Raw genomic sequence first — 12,238 nt, 5'->3', positions numbered from 1 at the left:
AGATAGAGGATGGAGTGGTGATCAGGGAGGTCTGTGCTGGGACTTATTGGGGAGGCTGCTGTGAATACAAGTCAAATCCCATCAGAGTGAAAGCGTGTCCAGGCAATTACTATGTGTATGAACTTGTGAATCAAGAATGGTGGTGTTCAGGATACTGCACAGGTAACACGTTTTTTCCACTTTTTTTTTAAACAGTCTTTCAAACTATTTAAAATGATTTCAGTCATGTTTTGAATTTTCTTCTTTTTAGATGTCAGCACTATTTCACAGGTGGTTTCCACTGTAAGTCCAGATATATTCACTGGATCCAGCACCACCTTTAGTAAGCTGTTACTAATGATACATATGAACAAGATTAAAACTATCTATAATTTGCTGTTTTTGGTTTTGGCAATGATTGTTCTGCATTGCATCACTATTATACAGTCATGTATGTTGTGTATGAATTATTTATGAAATGTACTGTTTGACCAGTTCAGATTTACATTTATGGAGATCCTAATTGAAATATAATATTTGTTTTGATCTCATCTCTCAATAACACAGATTATGACCCATGCAATAACTACAACATACTCGACAACTACTGGAGAAACACACTCAATTACTGGTATTGGTATGGATACATATCTGATCATGATGACACTCGTGAAGAATGGGATGGCTGGTATCGACTCTTCGTTAATGAATTAAGTGCGCAGATGCCTGAATGGTGTGCGTCTTACATGTCATGTGGAGGTTATAGTGCTCTGTGGCTTGGTGGCTCTCATCCTCGGCTAGAAGATGGAGTTGTTACTCTGGAAGTTTATGGCTCTCGCTATGATCAGTGCAGTCGCTACAGATCCGATCCAATCCAAGTCAAAGCTTGTCCTGGAAATTATTATGTCTACAAATTTAGCAGGCCAACTCTTTCAATCCCATTACCTGTATATTGTGCAGGTACATTTATTATTCTTTATATTTTACATGATGAATGTTGTTGTTTCCTTTCATATGACCTTTTAAATATTAATGTATTATAAACCTCAATCTTATATTTTCGTAATAGTGTCTTTTAGCACCCCAAGTGTCGACCCCTGCTACAACTATACCAGTCTGGATGAGCCTTGGAGATCCACTAATAACTCTTATTATAGTAACTATTACTACTATGGCATGTGTGATTATAATGTGGAGTGGAATGGCTGGTACAGGATGTTCTACAATGGTCAAAATGCTCAGATGCCAGAATCATGTGTAAATCAAGGCATGTGTGGCACTTATGAACCACTGTGGCTCAACGGATCTCACCCACAGCTGGAAGATGGAGTGGTCACCCGTCAGGTCTGTGTCTCATCATGGAATGGCTGCTGTACTTACAAATCCCTCCCTATAAGAGTCAAAGCCTGTCCAGGAAATTACCATGTTTATGAGTTTGTCAAGCCACTATTTTGTTCAGCTTACTGTGCAGGTAGATAGATTCAACCATTTTTCACTTTGTTCATTAACTTTGTGCAATTATTTTTGGAAATGAGTGGCATTAACAGAAATCTTCCTCATATCAGATGTCAGAGGCCTTATTGAGACATCATCCACTGGTAAAGTACTGTACTTTTTCCCTAATATGCTAAGAGAGCCCTTGTATACATTACTGTACAAAAGAAAAGATTAGTTAGATTTTTTTTTTTTTTAATGCTTTCTTTTGGAAGTAGTCTCTTATGCTCATCAAGGCAGCATTTATGAAAAATAGTCAAAAACATTATTACTGTTAAAAATGATTATAGTTCAAAATAACTTTTCATTTAAAATGTAAAGTGTAAAGAAACATTCTTATCAATGTTGAAAATGGTTGTGCTGCTTAATATTTTTGTGGAAACCTTGATGTATTGACTTTGAGGATTCTTTAATGTATAGAAAAACAGCATTTATTTGAAAGAGAAATATTTTGTTGACTCTTTACTGTCACTTTTTGATCAATTTAATGCATCTTTGCTGAATAACTACAAATAATAATAAAAAAGTCCTACCTAAAAAAACAAACAAACATACAAATTCATCACACTTTTACACAAGGGTGTAGTAAATTATTTAATTTAATAAAGATGAGTAAGAATCACATTAGACCTGCAAAATCATCTTAGCGGGCATGTTTTTGCTGATTTATAAACTTGAATTGTCATTCTTTGACGCTTTCATTGATATTTTTAAAAAAGGAATAAACCAACTTAAAGATTTACTGGTCAAATTTGTACATAATACAGAATGACATTTTAGTTGATGCCCCCCCCCCTTTTTCTTTCTTTTTTCCGTTTATTCTGTGTTTTTCCCCTTTAGACCCTTGTGCCAAACTCAGCTGCACAGAGGATGAATGGTGTGGAGAGAAAAATGGAGTCTATGGCTGTTTGTGTTATGAGAACCAGACCAGTCCAGATTCTTTTGGTGAAACTCATTCTACAGCTGAAAAATGTTTTTAACTAGTTATTATTATTATTATTAATTCTGACCATCTTTTTGCTGTTTTCTCTCCCAGATTTCTCAGAAACCTGTGAAAGCAGCTCTGGCTCCATGTCTGTGTCTCGCTGTCAGCTCTTTGAGGCTGGTTTTCCAACTGATGTCTTACACCTCAATGATCCCAACTGCAAAGGAACAGTCCGGAGTGGCAGAGTGGAATTCCATTTTGATAATGATGAACACATCTGTGGTACAAATCTTGTGGTAGGATCTATTACACACAATGCTATTCAATGTACTATCATCTCAAATTCACACTGAATGTTTCATTAAAAAAAATCAAACAAACAAAAATTAGAAATATCTTGCATGACAAATTTGCTGTTGCAATTTTAATAATGCTTGCTTTACGTGTAAATCTTTAAAGAAATACTGAAAGCAATGCTTTTATTTTCATAACTTTTTAAAATAATGTTCACTCACAAGAGACTCCAGTCATGAACAGTGATTTAGACAAAGCTTTTCTACAAGGAACCCCCACTAATAATCTCTTAATACTTTGGTTAAAAGGTTAGAGTAAAATAAACAGGTTGACATGTTCAAATATTATATCGATGTTCCATCAGGCCAACGGCACCCACTTCATCTATGATAACTTTATTCTGGGGACACCGAGGTCAGAAGGTCTCATCAGCAGAGAGAAAATCCTGAAGCTTTCTTTCAGCTGTGTTTATCCTCAAACACAAACACTTTCCATGAATGTGGAAATCAACCCACTGGAGAGGTGGGAATCTTTTAACCAGGAAAAATTAATGCACAATATTAATTTATGCAAATATTTTCCAAGAATATATATGGTGTGTTCTTAAAATATCTATATTTCTAAATAAATATTGAGTTGAGGCTAAAATGTACATAGAACATAGAACAAATGTACATTTTTTTATTTTTTTTAAATTGGATCTTGGATATTTCAACAGCATTGTGCACAGGACTCTTCCCACTGGTGAAGGCAGATATCGTGTCCGGATGATTCCATATCAGGATGATGAGTTTACACGGCCCTTCACTGGTGCAGTGGATGCAGAGCTCGACCAGGAGATGCATGTGGAAGTTCGTGTTGAGGGGGTCGACAGCCGCCAGTTTGCCCTGGTGTTGGGCTACACCTGTGAATGATCCTGATTACAGCCTCCGCTGGGATCTCATCGTTTCAGAGTAATTACATTCCATTCTTAACTTACTGTAACATTGTGAAAAACATAATCCATATCACTTCTAGGATTACCTTAGATAATGTATTTCAGAACTAAAGCACAAGATTTCATTTTTTTTGAAGAATGGAATGCAAATGTGTCATGATTTACAGGAGACCACTTTTGTTTTGACAAATTCTCAGGTGTCCCAATCCAAATGACGACACAGTGGAGCTGCTGCAGAACGGCGTCTCGACATCCAGCCGTTTCTCCTTCAGGATGTTCATCTTCACTGCAAACTCCACTAAGCTTTACCTGCACTGTGCTGTTCACCTTTGCCTTCTGTCAAGCAATCGCTGCTCAATGGTGAGATTACAAAACCTCTCATAATGGTAATGATGTTTTAGGAGTAATTGATATAAAATGTAATGCAGTGTACAGTAGATCTATTTAAATATATAAAAAATATGGTTAAAGCTGATTTTGCTCTTTTCTCTATCAGGACTGTGACTCTGGACACCAGCGGAGAGAGGGCAGGTCTCTGGACTTCCATGACAGTGCTTCCATATCCATGGGTCCTCTGATGTTGTCTGAAGGGAACACAGGTGAACATTTCATTTTAATCATTTGTAAATAAAAGTTTCTATGTAAATACATTACATTTCACTGCATTTCATTATATTCCCTGTTCACAGATAAGTGGGTCCCAGACCAAGTGAAGGTATCTGAGGCTTCTTGTCTGTGTGGTTCTCTGATGGTGCTTCTTGTTCCTCTGATGAGTGTCCTGACACACTTTTAGTTTAGTACCACAAAAAGTGCAGAATTTACATGATTTTTTTTTTTATTATTTAAATGAATGTGGCACTGATGACACACTGGTTTTGGGTTTCTAACTGTTTTCTTATCTCATGTAGCCTTTGTCTACAATAATAAAAAATTAACTTATCATTTACATGAATTGTTATACACTACATCTTATTTTACTCATGAGGGTGTGCTACAATAAAAAAGACAATCAGATTCATGTTTATTCAAATCATGCAAAAAGCATTAAAAGAATAATTTCTTTTTTCCCCGATTCCTTTCAGTTCTATTGTTTAAAAATTGAAAAATTGAATGCTTCAGGGAAGTATTTCTATAACAGTCTTTCAGTTGATGATCTGGGCCCGTATGTATAACACTTCTCAGAAATGCTCTTAAGAATAGTATTAAAATGAAAATTTGATGTTTATCTGCTTACCCCCAGGGCATCCAAGATGTAGGTGACTTTGTTTCTTCAGTAGAACACAAATGATGATTTTTAACTCCAACCGTTGCCGTCTGTCAGTCGTATAATACATGTCAATGGGAACACAATCTATAAGAGTCAAAAAAACATGCACAGACAAATCCAAATTAAACCCTGCGGCTCGTGACGACACATTGATGTCCTAAGACACGAAATGATTGCTTTGTGCGAGAAACCGAACAGTATTTATATAATTTTTTTTACCTCTAATACACCACTATGTCCAACTGCCTTGAGCGCACGGTATCCGGTGCGTAAGGTGTGTATGCGCTCTGGCGTAGTTTAAAGGATTAGTCCACTTTCAAATAAAATTTTCCTGATAATTTACTCATCCCCATGTCATCCAAGATGTTCATGTCTTTCTTTCTTCAGTCGAAAAGAAATTTTGGTTTATGATGAAAGGTTTTTGATGAAAACATTCCAGGATTATTCTCTTTATAGTAGACTTCAATGGTCTCTCCAAACGGTTGAAGGTCAAAATTAGTTTCAGTGCAGCTTCAGAGGGCTTTAAACGATACCAGACGAGGAATAAGGGTCTTATCTAGCGAAACGATTGGTCATTTTCTAAAAAAATGTATCTCTGAGCGGCATTGGGCATTGGGTCCCTGATGAACGAATAATTGAAAGTACGGGATACCCAGAATAATCAAATATCTAAATTAATACATGATCAACGATTAATTCCTTAATTAGAAACGTGATCTAAGAGTAATAATCATTTGAAATTCGAGTCAGATTAAACGAGCAGTTAAAGTAAAATTGAAACTACATTCTAAAAATTGAGTGAACTTCACAGGGGCGCTGAAAAGACATACACGCGTTAAACCTTCGCCCCGGTCATCGGATTCCGTTCATTGGGCCGATAGGGGGTTCCTTACACCTAACACATTGCCTAGTCATTGCCTAGTCCATATCAGTATAGATATCCAGCATGATATTTTTCCCCATTGAGATCTGATGTGTTTTCAAAGTGTTCCTTTATTTTTTATATACAGGTGCTGGTCATATAATTAGAATATCATCAAAAAGTTGATTTATTTCACTAATTCCATTCAAAAAGTGAAACTTGTATATTATATTCATTCATTACACACAGACTGATATATTTCAAATGTTTATTTCTTTTAATTTTGATGATTATAACTGACACCTAAGGAAAATCCCAAATTCAGTATTTCAGAAAATTAGAATATTACTTAAGACCAATACAAAGAAAGGATCTTTAGAAATCTTGGCCAACTGAAAAGTATGAACATGAAAAGTATGAGCATGTACAGCACTCAATACTTAGTTGGGGCTCCTTTTGCCTGAATTACTGCAGCAATGCGGCGTGGCATGGAGTTGATCAGTCTGTGGCACTGCTCAGGTGTTATAAGAGCCCAGGTTGCTCTGATAGTGGCCTTCAGCTCTTCTGCATTGTTGGGTCTGGCATATCGCATCTTCCTCTTCACAATACCCCATAGATTTTCTATGGGGTTAAGGTCAGGCAAGTTTGCTGGCCAATTAAGAACAGGGATACCATGGTCCTTAAACCAGGTACTGGTAGCTTTGGCACTGTGTGCAGGTGCCAAGTCCTGTTGGAAAATGAAATCTGCATCTCCATAAAGTTGGTCAGCAGCAGGAAGCATGAAGTGCTCTAAAACTTCCTGGTATACGGCTGCGTTGACCTTGGACCTCAGAAAACACAGTGGACCAACACTAGCAGATGACATGGCACCCCAAACCATCACTGACTGTGGAAACTTTACACTGGACCTCAAGCAACGTGGATTGTGTGCCTCTCCTCTCTTCCTCCAGACTCTGGGACCCTGATTTCCAAAGGAAATGCAAAATTTACTTTCATCAGAGAACATAACTTTGGACCACTCAGCAGCAGTCCAGTCCTTTTTGTCTTTAGCCCAGGCGAGACACTTCTGACGCTGTCTGTTGTTCAAGAGTGGCTTGACACAAGGAATGCGACAGCTGAAACCCATGTCTTGCATACGTCTGTGCGTAGTGGTTCTTGAAGCACTGACTCCAGCTGCAGTCCACTCTTTGTGAATCTCCCCCACATTTTTGAATGGGTTTTGTTTCACAATCCTCTCCAGGGTGCTGTTATCACTATTGCTTGTACACTTTTTTTCTACCACATCTTTTCCTTCCCTTCGCCTCTCTATTAATGTGCTTGGACACAGAGCTCTGTGAACAGCCAGCCTCTTTTGCAATGACCTTTTGTGTCTTGCCCTCCTTGTGCAAGGTGTCAGTGGTCGTCTTTTGGACAACTGTCAAGTCCGCAGTCTTCCCCATGATTGTGTAGCCTACAGAACTAGACTGAGAGACCATTTAAAGGCCTTTGCAGGTGTTTTAAGTTAATTAGCTGATTAGAGTGTGGCACCAGGTGTCTTCAATATTGAACCTTTTCACAATATTCTAATTTTCTGAGATACTGAATTTGGGATTTTCCTTAGTTGTCAGTTGTAATCATCAAAATTAAAAGAAATAAACATTTGAAATATATCAGTCTGTGTGTAATGAATGAATATAATATACAAGTTCTCTTTTTGAATGGAATTAGTGAAATAAATCAACTTTTTGATGATATTCTAATTATATGACCAGCACCTGTATATAATAAAATTTTTTCCTGGGAATCTTGCTGACCTAGATTCATTCTGATTTTAGGTCAACATACATTAACTATTGTTGTCATTGTAATATCAGAGCAGTCAGTACACAACAGAGCTGCACAATGAAGTAACCTGATTAAATAGCAAGCATCGATACAATCTCTAACAAAATAAAAAGAAATGAAACACTGCTATAAGGTATTGTTAAGAGTGCCAGTAATGATCCACCCACAGTTATTAAAGGCACTGATAAGATCGTGAGATCTGCAGTTCAGCATCACTGTATTGAGCTGCTGAAGAGGGAATCTCTCTGAGTTTGCTCTGATCTCAGGTAAAGTTATTTCTCTGCATCTTATCACATTGGGCTATAATTGCTCTTTTAGTCATCTGCTTTTCACGGATATATATATATATATATATATATATATATATATATATATGTATAAAGCCGTCAATCTTATATTTACAGTAAATGATGTTTGGATTATAATGGCTTAAAAGTTGATATGAGCATATTAAGAAACAAATATATTGTTGTTATTCCTTTTGCATGTGTAAGTGTATAATCTTGAGATAATATTGCTTTTACAGATCAGTTTATCACAATGAGGTTTCTAATCTCACTGTGTGTGTCACTGCTACTGCTGGTTAATGGTGAGTGATTTACACATGTTAAAATGTATAACTGACCAAATATGTCTAATCAGATTGACACTTTTAAATATGTGAACTGATAAGGTACTCCAAATTAAAATCATTATGCTTGAATATTGTGTACAAGTGAAATAACCAATGGACTAACAACAGGTACAATCATTCTTTCACTTCATAACCTTCAATTCCTTTTTCCATCTTTTGCTTTCCATAAATGAAGTGTAGTAGGAATCATTCAAGTAGTAAATGAGCCTGTCATATTTAGCAGTCTAGAATTTATACATTTTTGGGGGTCATTCTGTAGGTAGCCTAAATGTTTAAATGTGCCTATAAATGATTAAATACTCTTAATTAAAGGTCTATATGTTCCAACCACTTTCTGTGAGTGATGTCAGACATTACATGGCCAATGTTCCCTCTGTTTTTTTGTTTTTGCTGAGCAAACCAAGCTTTCTCTTTTGGACAGACATTTCGGCCATCTGAGCAAAACATCCTTTACCAGATCTATACAGTGTACGAAGAAATGTGGATTTATCATGTATTTGTAATTTGTAAATTTAGGGTGCTATTTGTATTTGATTTGAGTAGTAAAATGTTCCTAAATTAAGCACATTTTTAGGTTACTTGAGCAACTTCTGCTGCACGCAGGGTTGCTTTTAGTGTTGTGTACAGACAGACAGTAGCCTAAGGATAACCCCTTCCATGGTCTTCCCAAAATTATGAAAAATACAGTTGTATTTGAAGGATAGAATTTGAAGGAATTTTACAGCTATATGGATATTTTTGTTCTAAAACATGACAGAAAGGGACTGCACAAATGGCATTTACGGTATGTATCTAATTTTTTCTTACTAGTGTCTTACTGTTAAACACAGAAGTAAGCTATCACATGGATGGGAATGTGCATATTATGAAATTATAGGCTGATAAGGTTGTGCATAGTAAAACTGGGTGAAGTAAGCTCCATATATTGTTATTTTGGGGAGGAGATGGAGTGGGGATGCATGTACTGTATGAACAGTCTTCCAGTGGGATTTCTAAAGGGAATTTTGTGCAGATTCAGGTGTACGTATGGTTTTACAAATTTGAAAACTTTTGTGCCTTTACAAAATCTGCCTTTTGTGTCTGCACACCTTTAGGATGAAATCTATACAAAGTTTTATACATTAGGCCCCTGGGCCTGTATTCATGAAAAATCTTAATGCAAAGAGTAGCTCCTAGTGACAAAATTCGAACATTTTTTTAGAAAGGTGTCCGTTTCTTCTTAAAATTAAAGAAAAAATCCTAGTAAAGAAAAAAGTAATTCAGAAAGCATCTTAACCTTTAAAAGAGGTCTTAAGGTCCAAAATTGTTAGGAGTACGGAGGATGACTTTTAAGAGGCTTAAGAGTTTCTTTAGCAGCGGAGAAAATGGATGAAACATTAAGAGGGAGAAGAAATGTTGAACACAATGCATGACAGTGAGTTAATAAGACAATACACATTAGATCGTGCAGGAATCATGTTTGTGACCGGCGTATGGTATGGTAAAACAGGAAAAACGACATTTGTCGTTTCATTGTCAGTTGTTAAAAATGTAATTTCAAAGTGAAGGCTTAATAGATCCTTCTTAAAAGCACTCTTTTTTTTTTTCTTTCTTTTTTTTTCTTCCTTTCTTCTCCCCCTCATAAACATGTCCCCTTCTGGGACAACCAACCCATCACAGTCTTCAAAAGACTTGTCATACCTAGCAATGGGGTCAGCCCCGCCTTCTCACTAAGATAAAAGTTTTTGTCTTTTCCTCGCTCAGAGTTGCTCTCAGTTTGGTCCTGAATCGCTCTTAAGCTAAGACTCCTACGTTTTTAAGCTAAATTAGGAGCTTACTGAGAGGATTCTTAGAAACTTTAAGAATACGGGCCCTGGTGTATATGTAGGTAGATAATGAGAATGGTAATGATGAAAAGTCAAAGCCTGTCCAGGAAATTACTATGTTTATGAGTTTGTCATGCCGCCATTTTATGAAGCTTACTGTGCAGGTGAACATTTATTCATATGATCTTCACCCATTAACTTCTCTGGATTTTGTTTGAAAATAATTGCTGTTGATATAAAATTGTTCCTAATACCAGAATCCACAAGCCAGTCCATCCCATCAGCGTCTACAACAACAGAGACAATCTCACCTGTAGAATCCATTACTTCACCAGTCGCAACCACTGGTAAAGTATTGTCTTGCTTCCTTTATAAACTCTCATGAACAGCTTAGACTTTTTTTTTTTTTTTGACCCATTACACAAGGGTGTAGAAAATGTCATAGCAAAACTAGTTTCTCCAGAAAAGAAGTCACAGAAGTAAAAAGGCTCACAGAATGATTATTTCCTTGATAGTGGGAATTGCCATTTTCAATTATTTTTATTTTTTATTTTTTTAAATAGCAATTTCCTAATTTTCTCAACAGCCTTTTCTCACACATCACTGCTTTCCCATAGTGATGGATGAGGAATTTGGCTTACGTGTCACATCATAATTATAAGTCATGACTTAACTTAAGTGTTCCTAATCACTCAGGTCAACTCATAAACTTACAATATGATTGGTGAGATTTTACTCTTAAGACCTTCTATAGGGGTGACAGTAATTGTGGCACATGTTTTTGAGAAATATTTATCTTATTTCATTTTCCTGTTTTCTGCTTCTGCATATTATAGAGCCAAATGACTATATGCACGGAGCGTTCTTTATAGCTTCTGCCATAATATAAGCCAGCTGGAAAACTTGAAAACTGGAAGACTGAAATGTCACTTGCTGGTGTGTTGAGCATCAATAGTGTAATACTTAGTTTATAATCAAAATATATTCACTTAAATACTCAGGCATAGCATTAATTTAGTTATTCAAACGTAAGACGACATAGAAAAATAAATAAATAAAGACGTACCTCAGTGTTCCTCCTCGGCTAAATTCAATTCGACCATCAGTTTTCACACCTTTGTGTGGGAAAAAAAAAAAAAAAAAAAAGTCAAAAATGAAATATTTATTGTGCACTTTAGTTAGATTCATTGAATGTAATGTGAGTTTTCACAAGTGTGCCGGTCCCTGCGTTCCATTTGGAAGGGCTCATCCCTATGCCCTAATCCCTTCAAAGGGTTTACCCTCCGGAGTGAGAGCTTCAAAAGGATAAATTCTGTGACGTCAAACAACTTCCCTGTTCAAAGAATCATGGGGGCCCGAAGTGTCCATCAGTTGTACCCTTCGAAATCCTTCATTCCGAAGGGCTCTTTGAAGTGGCCAGTTTTGAGCACTTCGGTTTGGAACGACCCTTCGATATGGTGCCCATGATTGTTTTCATTCCAAAGTGTCCTTCAGAGGGCGATATATCCCATTTGGAACGCACCGAAAATCATTGACCTTGTGCTGCACTGACTGACAGTTGCTGTGATTACAAAGGGAAAGCGTGGTGCTTGCTTTCTGTGTAATTAATTCACAAGAAAAGTTATTGTTTTTCATGAGATTTTGTGAGTACTTTAGTTCTTCACATTGACAAAATGTATTTTTAAACCTAGTTATTTTATAATGTTTAATATTTTTTCAAAAGCGAAACTAAGTGAAAAACTATTACAGGAAATGGCTGATATATGCGCAAAATAAATGCTACTCTGCTGCCACCTGCTGGTTATAGTGCTAATGTCTTTTTTATTTTTAAGTAGTGTTTTATTAATGTTTTCTGTCAAATGTTGGATTTCCTACATTTTGAATCGTTCGGTTTTACAAATGGGGACAATCTCAGAAGGATGAACTAATAATGTTTGTTGTCATCACATTGGTCCCAATAGCTTTGTCTTTATTGCAATCAATAAAACTGGTTTATTGGCAAATTAGGTAAATGTGATAACTGCATTCAAATATGAATACAACAATAAAAAGTCAACCACTGATGGTTTTCTGTCGATGTACAGCGAGTACAGAATGATCAGCTAACAGTTCACCGGAAATGCCCAAGCTGGCTTAACGACAACCACGAAGTAGCCGTGCATATAGTCAATTGGATTAATTATGCAGCTATAATTGTGTAGGTGTGTTGGTATGGAT

General features: G+C 36.5%; 1 long non-coding RNA gene and 1 pseudogene across 1 annotated transcript; both read left to right on the top strand.

The window, feature by feature from the left end:
• Positions 1-1,168: 1,168 nt before the first annotated feature.
• On the top strand, positions 1,169-4,641 carry LOC127524261 (pancreatic secretory granule membrane major glycoprotein GP2-like; annotated as a pseudogene).
• Positions 4,642-7,793: 3,152 nt separating this feature from the next.
• On the top strand, positions 7,794-11,351 carry LOC127523278 (uncharacterized). Its single transcript, XR_007932841.1, has 3 exons — positions 7,794-7,848; positions 8,109-8,171; positions 10,279-11,351. It is a non-coding gene; the product is annotated as an uncharacterized LOC127523278 (long non-coding RNA).
• Positions 11,352-12,238: the final 887 nt, after the last annotated feature.

The sequence above is a fragment of the Ctenopharyngodon idella genome, chromosome 12 (assembly GCF_019924925.1).
Source record: "Ctenopharyngodon idella isolate HZGC_01 chromosome 12, HZGC01, whole genome shotgun sequence".
Taxonomy (NCBI): Eukaryota; Metazoa; Chordata; class Actinopteri; order Cypriniformes; family Xenocyprididae; genus Ctenopharyngodon; species Ctenopharyngodon idella.
The sequence above is the reverse complement of the archived record's forward strand: the minus strand, read 5'-3'. Positions and strand labels throughout refer to the sequence as shown.